This window comes from Ambystoma mexicanum, chromosome 9 (genome assembly GCF_040938575.1).
Source record: "Ambystoma mexicanum isolate Mex_15411 chromosome 9, UKY_AmexF1_1, whole genome shotgun sequence".
NCBI lineage: Eukaryota > Metazoa > Chordata > Amphibia > Caudata > Ambystomatidae > Ambystoma > Ambystoma mexicanum.
In genome coordinates, this window is record NC_090931.1 from 179,168,502 (window position 1) to 179,180,675 (window position 12,174).

The window sequence follows — 12,174 nt, forward strand, 5'->3', positions numbered from 1 at the left end:
TAGGGCTGCTTGTCGAGTCTAGTGGCTGCTGGCCTCCACACTGCAAACACCCTGAAGTGTTTGCGGGGAGTGGGTGCCTTTAGCAGCGGGGTTCCCTCAGTGGCGGCCGCCTGGGATGGTTGTCCTTCGCCTCTATTCCCAATTTGTTGGGATGGGCTTCTGGTAGTACCTTTGTTTCGGTGCTGTCTGGCGGATGTAAGGGTGAATTGGGGGGGGGTGTGGGGGGGGGTTGACGGAGGCGCTCCTTGGATCCCTTCCAGTTCGTGGGGCGGATGAGTTCTCAGTTCTTCCCCCTATGGTGCTTTCTGCAAGGCCAAGAGCAATGGCCGGGTCCTGGGGTGTGTGGCGGGCCCTCGTTGGCACGAGGGGTGGGGGTCCCGCCTCTGCTGGGGGCGCGGAGAAGTCTCTGATGTTTGGATCCAGGTGCTGTGAGGTCCAGGTGTGGTCCTATGAGTGGGCCCCTCGGCTCTGGTTCCGGTTGGGGGGGGGGGGGGGGCTGGAGGTGGGGCAGGCCTGTGGCGCCGTTGGGGGACACTGTGGTGATCACTCCCTGCATGGTTGTGCCTGCTCTCCTAAACACCCCCCCCCCCCCGCGGCAGCTGACCCCGTCTCCACTTACTGGAGTCCTGCTAGGTGGTCAAGTGGGGGAACTGCTTTCCACCGCAGTGTTGCTCTCCCACTCCGGCAGGGCATGAGGGGCAGCGGGACTTCACCACCTCGTTACCAGTGGAGGGTATTCCGGAGTGGAAGGGACCGCTGGGTCTGTGTTCCTGGCCGCCTTGGCGTTGGTTGTGGACGTTCTGTGGCTCTGAGTGGAGGCGGCTGGGTACCAGGAAGTCCGTCGGTGTCTCTGTGGTCTCCTTACAGCGAATCTTCCTCTGAGCATCCTACTGCAGCACTGCAGTGACGGCATTGCCTGGGGAGGCGCTGCAGTGATTGTGGCGGCAGGGGATCCTGGTGGAGGCAGACCGGTCTCGGAGCCCCGTGGTGGCGGGCTCTGCGCTTCACAGGTGAACAGCGATCCGGTTTGTTGGAGAGTGAGTGGAAGGTCTGGGGCTGGCAGTTCTCCGCCAGCACTCCGGCCTTGTATCTTTGGGTGGCTGTTCACTCCGACCAGGGCGAGTCCATGGGGTCACAGGCCGGCAGTGGCGTATCGTGGGAGTACCTCGGCCGCCATGGGCTCACAATGGCAAAGCGGTCTCAACTGCTTGCACCCCCTTTCTGGGCTGATTGTCTCCGGGGCACGGCGCTGAAGTCTGTGCTGCTTGCCCGCTGTTTCCCCCATGAGTGGGGCCTCGGATTAGAGCATAAGCCGCGGCATCCCACTGAGTCTGTCTGCTGCAGAGTTCCCGTGTCCTAGGCTCTGGATCCGCTTCCCTTTGCTCTGCCTGGGCTTTGCGCTGGTTGGCCTGTGCTGCGGTACCTGGGGAGGGTTTGTCCGCTAAGCTTCTCGCTGAATGTCAGCCTTTTGGTCCGGGAGCTCGGACGTGCTGGTTACGCTACGGCGTCCATCTTGGAATTCCCCTATATGTACAGAATTTTCCGTTAAAATGGAGACCGCAATAATGTAAAATGTAGGCATTATCCATAGAACGCATCCATAATGTTTTAAATATTCCCCAGCTTTGTAAACTTATACGGAATCAGAGGGACATTAATGTTAGTCTCAAAATATGGCGACTGCATGAAAGCCAATGAAATCGATGGCGGCCTCAAACGTTAACCATGGTGACCGTTGGTACACTAACTTTGCAAGTCAGCGTCTCGTTCAATCGGAGAGCCAACACGCAGGGACAGAGAATAAAGTTTCAGGTAAGGGGCATCGAAGGAAAGATGTGCAGGGATAGCCGGATGTAGTTCTGCATTAACTAGATATATTCTGAGTGCTTAGGGCTGTGCATGTGAATGCCAACATGAATGCATTTTTTAAACAAACATCGGTTTGTTTCATGGTATTTCTTGTGTTCTTTACGATCAGTTGTTGTTGCCTGTATAAATGTAATGGCAATGACGGAGATGCAGCGATTATATTCGGATAAACTAAGTCAAAAGACTGGGTATGTCCTGGCATAAAGCCACAAGTATTTTTGGCATGCACCCTCAAGGGACTTCGATAATGGATAATGGATAATGGGGAAAGAGAAAAGTATTTATATAACGAATGGTGACCGGAGTCTGTAACAGAGAAATGTTAACAACGTTGAGAGTGGCAACTGAGCGAATGGTTCCAGATAATGCCAAGAACTGATTAGCGGGATCTTTAAATAAGGAGGTAAAAATATTTTGCAGGTGGGATTAATCTGTGAGTTTCGGCCTAAGACCGAAAGAGAAATATATGCATACATGGTAAGATGAAATAATACATTTTAATTCATGACTAATAAACCAGCATTAACATTTTAGTGTAAACATCGTTTGATCTCAGTAATATTATCTAGAAGCATAAGGACTTACTTTGTGACCAATAATGGGGATTGCAGCCTATATTGTTTTTTTTAGAATTATAAAGGTGTGTCAGAAAGAGGTGAGGAAGGAAATGGTGAGTAATTTGAATGTAATTCCTCGAATAAGACATGAGGTTCCTTTATGTGATAATCGATACGTATACGACTTATTCATTTACTCTTTGTTTTTTTTTCTTTCTTTTTTTGTGGTCATCTGTTTTCTATCTGACCCTAATAATCCTCCACTCAACCCCTCCCTCATCTGTCATGTTTGAAATGTATGTACCAAGGCACTTTTATTTGATTTCAAGAAACAAACATGTTGGGATAGTGGTTTCAAGACACTTGTTGAGGATTTTTTTTACTCGTTTTGGTCATGGTTGTATGTTAGAATATTTTCTATGTGATGCACTTATGATTAACACAGGTAATTTCCTTCTACTGTATGAGTTTCAAGGGTCATTGTATGGGAGGAGTGTATTGTAAAAATCATTTTTAAAAGTGTAAAACATCTTTTGAGGAAGATTACATTATTTTCAGAATAGTCAAACATACAGCTTTATCAATTTATATCCATTATTAAAAAATATATAATTTCATCACAGTATCATAGCAATCTTATAAAATTAATTACATTTTTACAATTCCCTTTCGAGAAACAATATCAAACATTTGCTTTACACATCATATCTACATCTTATAAAAGGATTTCCATCTAGCTTAGAACCTTACATTTCTTAGTATATTTCTTAACAATTTCTTAGTTGTTTTATAACACAGCCTACACGGTTCTTTGGGAGTAACAAGTGCAAAAAAAGTCCCATAACTGACGAAACCATGCAAGGTAGCATGCCATATGGGGAAGACTATGGCCTGTCTAGCCCTCAAGAACACCCTAGCCCTAACGGGGGTGCCTATCCATAGATGGCGAGTGATGCACCGCTTATCTAAAAGGATAGATAAAGGAGAATGTCCCTAGGTCTTACCAATTGTGTGGGCAGGACTCGCAACATATAGTGTAGTCAAAGAGAAACTGCATTGTCCAGTCTAACGCCACAATTTGCGCTGCCACTTATCCAGATTTTGTTGGTTTATGTGTAAGACAAAACAGTGAAATGACAAGATAAAATAAAGTAAAAAAATCGTAAAAAACTGATCCCAACTCTACGTGGGATACCCTTAAAAAGGCTCTCTTCATGAGAAGAATGTACTGAACACAAGGAGTATCCCCTCCAACTCATAGGGATATCTCATAGGGTTATGTAAGCAACCACAACCCTAAAAAGGTCGACCGGTTTCGATGGTGCCAGTAATTTCGAACAACCAATACAGGTTCCAGCAGGTCTCAGTAAGAGGCTGCCTGGGCGTGCTGCTCCGTTCCCCAGAGCTCTCAGCCCCAGCTCATGGCTGCAGCGGTGGACTGGGTGGATGCTGTCCACCAGTTATTGAACCATAAAATGCAGCCTTAATGTCTTGATGCAAGTTTGAAAGTGTTTTGTGACTGATGCAACCGATCTTGGCACAGAGGATGGGGCTACATTTTTCCTGTTGTGCTTGGTTTGTCAGGCTCCTGTTATGACATTTTTGAAACAGGCCGTTTCAATCCAGTTTTTTTATTATGAAGCATTTTGTGCTCCTTTTTTGTAGCTTTTTTGAATTTCCTGTATGTTTACTTGATTCAGCCATACATTTTGTATCATGTTGCATCTAAACTGAAGGGTCCTTTTAGTCAGGCACTTGTCATGGTAGGCGTTGGTCTATATTTTTATTGGACACACCATTTTACATATTTTTTTACCACTTTCTTTATTGGTACACTTGATAAGACATGGTACAAGTTCAAAGAAATTCAATTTTTTGTGGGAAATCGGTTCAGTTAACAATTGCATTCAGGTGGTATCAGACAGTTATTGAGGATGTAGGGGTAAACCATAATAATGGGCTTTGAACTGGGCTAGTTCCACTGTGTAGTCTAGGGGGCAGGTAATGTGGGGGTGTAGCTCATGTGGGCGGTGGGTAGCAAGTCCGGCACGCAAGAGAAATTACTTGAGACCATATATCGATGGGACGGGATTGAGGATGTTGCATAAACGCCCACTGGTCCTCCATGTCGTTGGCCCACACCACATCCCTTAACCAATGGTCCTTATTAGGGGGGGGTATGGGGTAGTCCATCGTAGTAGGATACATCTTTTGGCCAAAAGAAGACGGTCATACATATTTACATAGTTACTGCTGGGGGTTGGTAATATGGGACAGACACGTTAAAGGGTCAACTGCTTTACATACCATGTCAGACGATCCGCACATATCTTTCCAAAAGGTTGTGAGCCCGGGGCAATCCCATATCATATGAAAATATTTGGTGTTGGGCGCTAAGCTGCATGGGCATGCCAGTACCTTCCCCAGAGAACAACCGAAGCCGTCCTGGGGCGTAGTGATACTGATGCAACACCTTTAGCTTGTATCAGTCTGAATCGGCAGTTTTATGATACTTTGTGCTCACATCAGCCCAAAGGTAGTCGCCTATATCTAATTGGAGGTCTGCGGCCCATTTGGTTCCTGCGTTGTAGTGTAATGTGGTGGATTGAGTTTGGATCAGGCGGTACAATGATACATGTCTACTATTGCCCCCAGGAGCGTTTATATATCCCAGCAAGGGGGGGTCGTTCTCTGGTTCGACCGGGATGCTATCCCATAATTGCTTGGAAACCTTGCGAAGGCCGGCATATTGCAGCCATTGAGAGGATTGCCCATGCATTAATTCAGGCATGTCGGAGGAATGGATGAAGCTACCCTCTATGAACATTGATCCTAGTGTAGAGAATCTGTCGCCTCCAGATGGTGCTGGTCCTGGAGTCAACATGCAGCAGGGAGGGTTGCAATTCCAAAGGGGAAAGTCTTCATGAAATGGAGCTGCCACGCTTAATTCCCTCCAGATTTTACACAAGGCCAATGCTGTGACGCTGTCGGGGGTCAAAGCCGCAATCCTCTGCAACAGCAGGGGGAGTACCAGCGATCGGAGATCCCAGTCTCCCGCCGAGAGTGTCTCGAGTTGTACATGTGGAAGGGGAAGGGTATCTGTGAACCAGTGGATCACGAACTGTGCCTGGGCTGCCATCCAATAGTCTGAAATTGGGTGCTGCAAACCCTCCCCTGTCAAACGGTTGAGTCATCGTTTCCCATTTCAATCTGACTGTGCCATAGTACCAGACAAATTCACTTACTTCGCCGTCTAGTTCTTGAAACGGCACCCTGCCAGGCCATAAAGGCACATTTAGAAACCAGTATAGGAGCTTAGGAAGTATTGTTTTCAAAAGCGCTATTGTAATGGGTAGGTGGGACCAACTGGCGAATTTAGGACGCAGCTGCGCCATGTAGGTCCTGTAGTTATGGTTTTACAGAGAGATGGTTCCACGCAATCGTCACCCCGAGGTATCGAATAGTTTCCGAGGACCATTTGAAACCCTGAAGGAGGTTTAGTAGCATCTGTAAGGGGGGGAAAAAGTTCAGATTCGCGGCAGTTTACTCGAAGCCCCGACATCTCTCCGAAGGTTATGTCTTGCATAACGTGTCAGATGCACCTCCGTATCTCGGATAAATAGCCCCCCCCCCCCCCGTGGCTTTGTATAAGGCATATCGTTTGTATTGACCCTAGCCACTGGGACGCATAAAGGAGGGAGATGCCATCCACAAACCCAAAACCCACCAATACAGTGTACATGAACTTCCAGGACACAGAATCAAATGCCTTCTGGATATCTAAGGTGGCAGCCACAGCTAGGCCTCGGCAGGGGGGGGGGCTACTTGTTCTAAAATGTTGAAAAGGCATTGCAGATTCAAGGCCATGAATCTGCCTGGGATGAACCCTGATTGGTCAGGGTGAATAATGTGCGGCATTACTGGCATAAGACGGGTAGCAAGTATTTTAGCAAACACTTTAACGTCCGTGTTAGGAGAGGGGGCGGTAGGATCCGCATTGGTCATCGGGCTTCCCAGGCTTGAGCAAAACCATAACTGCCTCCCGCATGGGGGGGGAACGGGTGAGCAGGACTCGAGCGACTCCTGCCACACCTGCACAAGGGGGGGTGGGGGAAGAGTTTCTTTGTAGCGTTTGTATCATTCAGCCGAGAGGTAGTCGGTGCATGGGGCTTTCCCAGTGGACAAGAGGTCAATAGCGTGGGTAATGTCAGCAAAGGTGGTCCGGAGATCGTGCAGGATTTGTGTCCTGGGAAAGTTGGCTGAGCAGTAAAGTGTTGAGGAACTGATCAATCTGCTCAGTCGTGCGTGTCTTTGTTGGTGTAAAAGTCTGTATAGAACTGTGTGAACACCTCGATGGCATTGGGTGTATGCATTGGAGCACCAGCAGCATTGGTCAGCCGAGATGTATCTGCCACTTTCTTGACATGCCATGCGAGCAAGTAGTTTGCCTGGCCTGTCCCCTTCTCCTTATCTTCTTGCCGCTGGGGTGTCAAAGAACTTCACCTCTCATTCAGCGTGTACTCTGAAGGCATCAATGGCCACCTTAATTTGTGTCAGTGTGGCTGAAGAGGGGCGGGGAGTTCAGAAGTTTGGCCATGCTCCAGCTCTGAGTTTTCTCGCATTATGTTCCGACGGATTGCTTTATGGACTCTAAACTCTGAGGCAGACCTTGAACTTTTCCCAGAGCGTACCCAGCGGAGTCACTGAGCCTACATTTTCCTCGAATCTCTCATGCTCATCGATGGTAGATGCAAATGCGGTGTCTTGTAGTGCAAGAGGCTTAAACCTCCAAGGATTGTGAGGTCTAGTTGGTGCTGGGAGTGTTAGGGTGATGGTGATTGGAGCATGGTCGGAATAGGTGCGGGTCGCATACGTTTCTAGATCTACCCAGGGGGTCTGTTTTGGAGTATTTACACTGGAATGGGAGGGACTTGTGGATCAGGGACATGGCACCCCTGGATTGTGAGGAATAGGTTGTATAGAAGTGGGGTGCGCCCCAGTTTTTAGTGAACCCTTTGCAAGTAGCACGTGGGTTTCCTGCAGAATTATTATTTTTGCTTACAACCTCAAGGGTTTTAACAAAAGGTTGCTGGTTTCCGTTTAGATCCTTTGCCTGCTACGTAGCGACACCACTGATAGAGGAGAAGAATTTAGAGTGTTGGTGTGTTTTGGTGACTTTGTGGAGAGCTTGGCGTTTCGCTTTGGACGAGTGACTTTAAGTGTCACTTCAAGAAATTTGGCCTCGACCATCTGGCCGAGTCTCCTGCTATCATTCTACACCAACAAGTTTCTTCGTCGAGGCTTGCAGACTGGTCGCTCAGTGGTGTCAGAATTATTTTGGCATGGTCTTTCCACATAATTTGCATTTGATGCAGTTTGACCTGGTTGCCCAGTCCTCTAACATTCCAACTAAGGAAAGTTATGTCTCCCATTGCAGTACACGTTGCGCAATAGTTCTGTGTTCAGTGACTTGAACCAACCTGCGTCTCTTCTGTATTTCTAGTACCCAGATCTTACTTTCCCTTGTGTATGGCGTGTGCCAAGTGCTTTTAAGTTTTATAGGACCCCCCCCCCCCGCATCACCCTCAGAAATGGAGCGATGATACCCCACAAGCAATTGGCACACGGGCTCACCTGGGCCATCTTCGGACTGGAGTACAGAAGCAAGGAAATATACAATCGTAATTCGTACAACAAGAGTCGTATTGCGAGCACCCCACCACGACTATGTAGGAGTAGACCATCGGCTAAAATTCTTTTGTGGCGGCGTTAAGCAAAGTTTGAATGCAGTACCCTCTGGGAATATGACTACAGGTATTGGCAACCCAGCTTTTGGTATTAGCTTGTACTACAGTTTTGGGAGCGTGTTGAGCATCCCTGCTTATCTCAAGAGGGAAAATGTGAGCTGTAGTAGAGTTAAAGATTCAGTTACAGGTATTCAGTTACAGGTATTCAAATAAACTTGCACTCAAGGTTTCTTGCATAAACAATTAAACATTTAGAAGTCAGTTATAAAGCCTTCTTTAGAAGGGAGCAATAGAATAGTATCACACAAATATACTTCAATAATGTACAATTTGAGTTTGACTCAGACGAGGCCCTTTTTTGGGATGGCCCACAGACGCAACCTACACCCACAGGTGACTTTAGTAACAAGGGTGCTGGGGACATTGATGCCTTACTGTTGGCATTTCGGAATACTCTTTAAAGGGGGTAAAAGGCAAAGGTTATTAGAACACAAGAGATCACAAATATTCTTAAGCAGTGCAGATACTTTCAGAATTCACTAGAGTCATTCAATTCAATAGGCTAAGCCAAAGTCAATGGGCATAAGCCTTGGATAGGATAAAGCACTTCTGGTAATGGAAAAGTCTTTGTACAAGTTCTTGGGAGACTTTGACGAAAAGAAGAATCAAATGTAGGTCCACAATCTGACTAGACTTGTGGAAGTTACAAGCACTTCTACAGTAAGAGGTAAGTTATCTTAGACTTGTTTTACAGTACCTTGGTAAAGAAGAAAAGATGCAGCTAGAGACGTATGTTCCTGTGCAGCTCTGAAGGTCTCACTGTTCCTGGGTTTCAGTCATGGGGGCAAGAGGGAGGATGTAGGGACTCCTGCACTGTCAAACTGGCAACCGGCAAGTGGCTGTTTTTCGCGTTTCAGCTCCTTGCGTTACAGCAAATCGCAAGAAGTGCAGTTGCTGGTGGTCAAGGTGGACTGTCCTCAATTCTGGGGTCCCGCACTCTGCTGAGGGGGCACAGGCTTGGTCAGTCCTGCTTCGTGGGAGTCCGGAGGATCTTCCAAAAGCTTTAGGCCAGCTTAAAAGTAACACACACAATCTGGTGTCCATCTCCCTGGCTATTCGGTTTCTGGAAGCAACTCTGAGGCAATTCAACCAGCTCCGAGATGGTGTCCAGGTGTTTACTTTGGAGGGAGAAGTCGTCCTTGCAGGGGCTTCTCTGTCGATGCGAACTTGGCAAGTAGTCACTGGAGCAGGGATTCGCCGGGCACACCAACAGTCCAAGAGTTGCAGCAGGCATCCTCTTCAAGCTCTTCTTCGGTTCCTTCGTCCAGTGGTAGACTCTGCCTTCCAAGCCAAAAGACTCTCCTTTTATTCAGTTCTCTCCCATTCATTCCAGCCTAGCTGTCACTTGCCCAGCAGGGTGGCTGCACTTGCTGGACAGTCAGCCAGCCAATCACCACAGAATGCATTTGGGTCTCCTCTGAGTAAGCACAGGGAGTTTCGGGCACCTCCCCTCACTTCCTCCCCCAGACACTCTGGAGCCAGAGGAGGGTTTCTCTCAGAAACCCTGCCAAAGGTGAAATGAACAAAGCGACCAAATTTGGTTTGGCGCGCTTTCTACAAAGACCTGGCCAAAATACAGGGCACAATTTTAGGAAAGATTGCTGGATGCCATTTTGAAAAAGATGGCCCCCGCTGTTACTTTACCAGAGCCGTGAACGGTCGCGTTAAATGCAAACCAAGGTAATTCAAAATGAAACCACTGCCACCAGCAAGTCAATTGAGGAAAGGGGAACATAACATTTTTTACATGAGCATTTAGACACAGGGGATACTAGGTAACCCATCCAGCACTCTATTGTAAGATAGGGTGTGCTGGGTCTAGCAAGTACAATGGGAAGTAAAGTCAATTTCACTTTACTGCTCTGGGAAACAGTAGTTGATCCCAGAGAAGGTATTTAAACATTGGGAAGTCTGGAAGACTTCCCTGTGGTACTGCACTGAAGGTGCTTTGTGACACTTGTAAAAGATAATGCCTATGGAGTTGATTAGACTCCATAACCAAAAGGAAACTGTGTATAAAAATGACATTAAAATACGAGGGTGGGGGGGGGTGTAAGGGTCTCCCTCTCCAGGTTAAAAAAAAACGTCCTCAAAATCTCCCTAACAGCAGTAGATCAGGCCAACCAGATCACCTCCTTAGCAGAGTCTGGGGGTGCAACTTTGGATGCAATTAGTCAATTGGGACAGGCACTGCAACTGAGTGAAGTAGCCAGGAGTTGGGGTGGTGGCAATGTTTGGTCTAGAAATGTCATAGCTTTGCCATTCAGTTAAGAAGAAAGTCTTATTGTTCCATTCAACCCGCAGTTTGGCAGGATATAGCAAAGCATACAGAGTTTTGTCTCGCAGATGCTTCTTCACCGCCAGGAAGGACTTTCTCTCCTGTTGGACAGCCACCGAGACGTCCGGCTATATATATATGTATTAGTTCATGGAGCGCTGGTTCTTTGTTCATCCCTTGGTCATCCTGTGTAGCAAAGCAGGTACAGGGGGGCAAGCGTGGCGAGCCCTGCAGTTGTTGGGCACCCCCGCTAGGCCTGTGCTGAAATCAAATGTATGTCAAGGAGTGGTATCTTGTGCCCAACAGCAAGGCGAACAAGGTGGAGGAGGGCGGGGTCCAAGGTAATTGGGCAATGGGACAGTATGTGGCAAGTACAGCAAAGGACTAACAATTTGTAGTAGGGGGCAGATGATGTAGAGGGGTCTGTCCCCACTAACCCACTGTGCTGGCTCAAATTAATGTGGATGGAGCCGTCGGAGTCCAGAAAGGGGTGCAACGGGCAACAGGAGAGGAGGGCAATTTTGAGTGGGTGGCCCAGATGTCCTCCACACCAGGGCGGGACGGCGTGGTGGATGTTACTAGAGGGTCTCATCTCCAGTATTGCGAGCCACTTCACAGCACGCCTCAGGGTGGCTGTCCCAGACCCGGGTGGATGGCGTTGCAATATCAGCTGGATCTTTTGGCCCGCGTGGCCCTCGGTACACAGGCCGGTTGGAGGGGCACCTGGGGGGTGGGGGGGGGTGTCACGGGGTACCCCAGGTGATGCAGGGTCTCACACGGAAGTGGGCGGCAGAGAGCGCTCCTCGCTCGTGCCTGGCTCAAAGTACTGCTCACCGTTCAGGGCGACTGCGAGCTGCTGCAAGGACAGTAGACAAATCTCCTAGCTGATGCATAGAGTCCAGCAGTAAACTCCTCTTCTCCTGAAAACCGGTGGGAAGGTGTGTCGGCCCTAGATTAGTGCCATGTGCAGGAGGTCTAGGAGGGAGCTACCATCTTGGCCACGGTGCAACAACGCCCCCCTCCTTTTACATATTTTGTGCATTTACTGTTTCACCTGGTGGTGACTGATAAAACCGTAATGTTAGCTAATCCTTGAGCTCGAAAGTTGAGACCTGGTGTTCTGTAGGAAAGATACTGTAATAGGATCCCAACATGATTTGAAATGCAATTTTCCTTGTCACATTTTTTTCTTTATGTATGGTATGAATTGCATTGTATGGTGGCAAGCATAGCTGCATCTTTTAGTAGTTTTGTGCTTAGGCTGTTCTGCGGGGATGTTTTCATGATTTTGGTATTAAATTGAATGGTAAGTGAACACGGGTCTGCAGTTTCCGTCTAGTGTGCTACAAAGCGTTCGCTCCGTTTTGCAAACCGCATGAAGTCCCTGGCAATGGGCACAATGGGATAGGATGTTTGGTATCCCTCTATAGTTTTTGTTAAACCAGATTAACATGCTGGCATGGATGCTACAAGTTCTTTCCTGGATGGTCTGCGTGAGTTCCCTTCTGCTATTGCTTTCCTGTGTAGGCATCAATTTTGGAGCCCTGTTAAATTTACCTGCTGATGCTTCTGCGTGTCCACGCAGATCTATACATACACATTTACTTTTTTGGCAAAAGTTGCATGTATGAAATTATTGTGACTGTGACCCTCCTTCCCATGT

At 47.8% G+C, this 12,174-nt stretch overlaps 1 protein-coding gene across 1 annotated transcript in view; it reads left to right on the forward strand.

Annotated features, from left to right (window-relative positions):
- The window catches only part of DDX6 (DEAD-box helicase 6), a 451,657-nt gene that overhangs the window by 51,563 nt on the left and 387,920 nt on the right, over positions 1-12,174 (forward strand). The gene's annotated exons all lie outside the window — the stretch shown is intronic.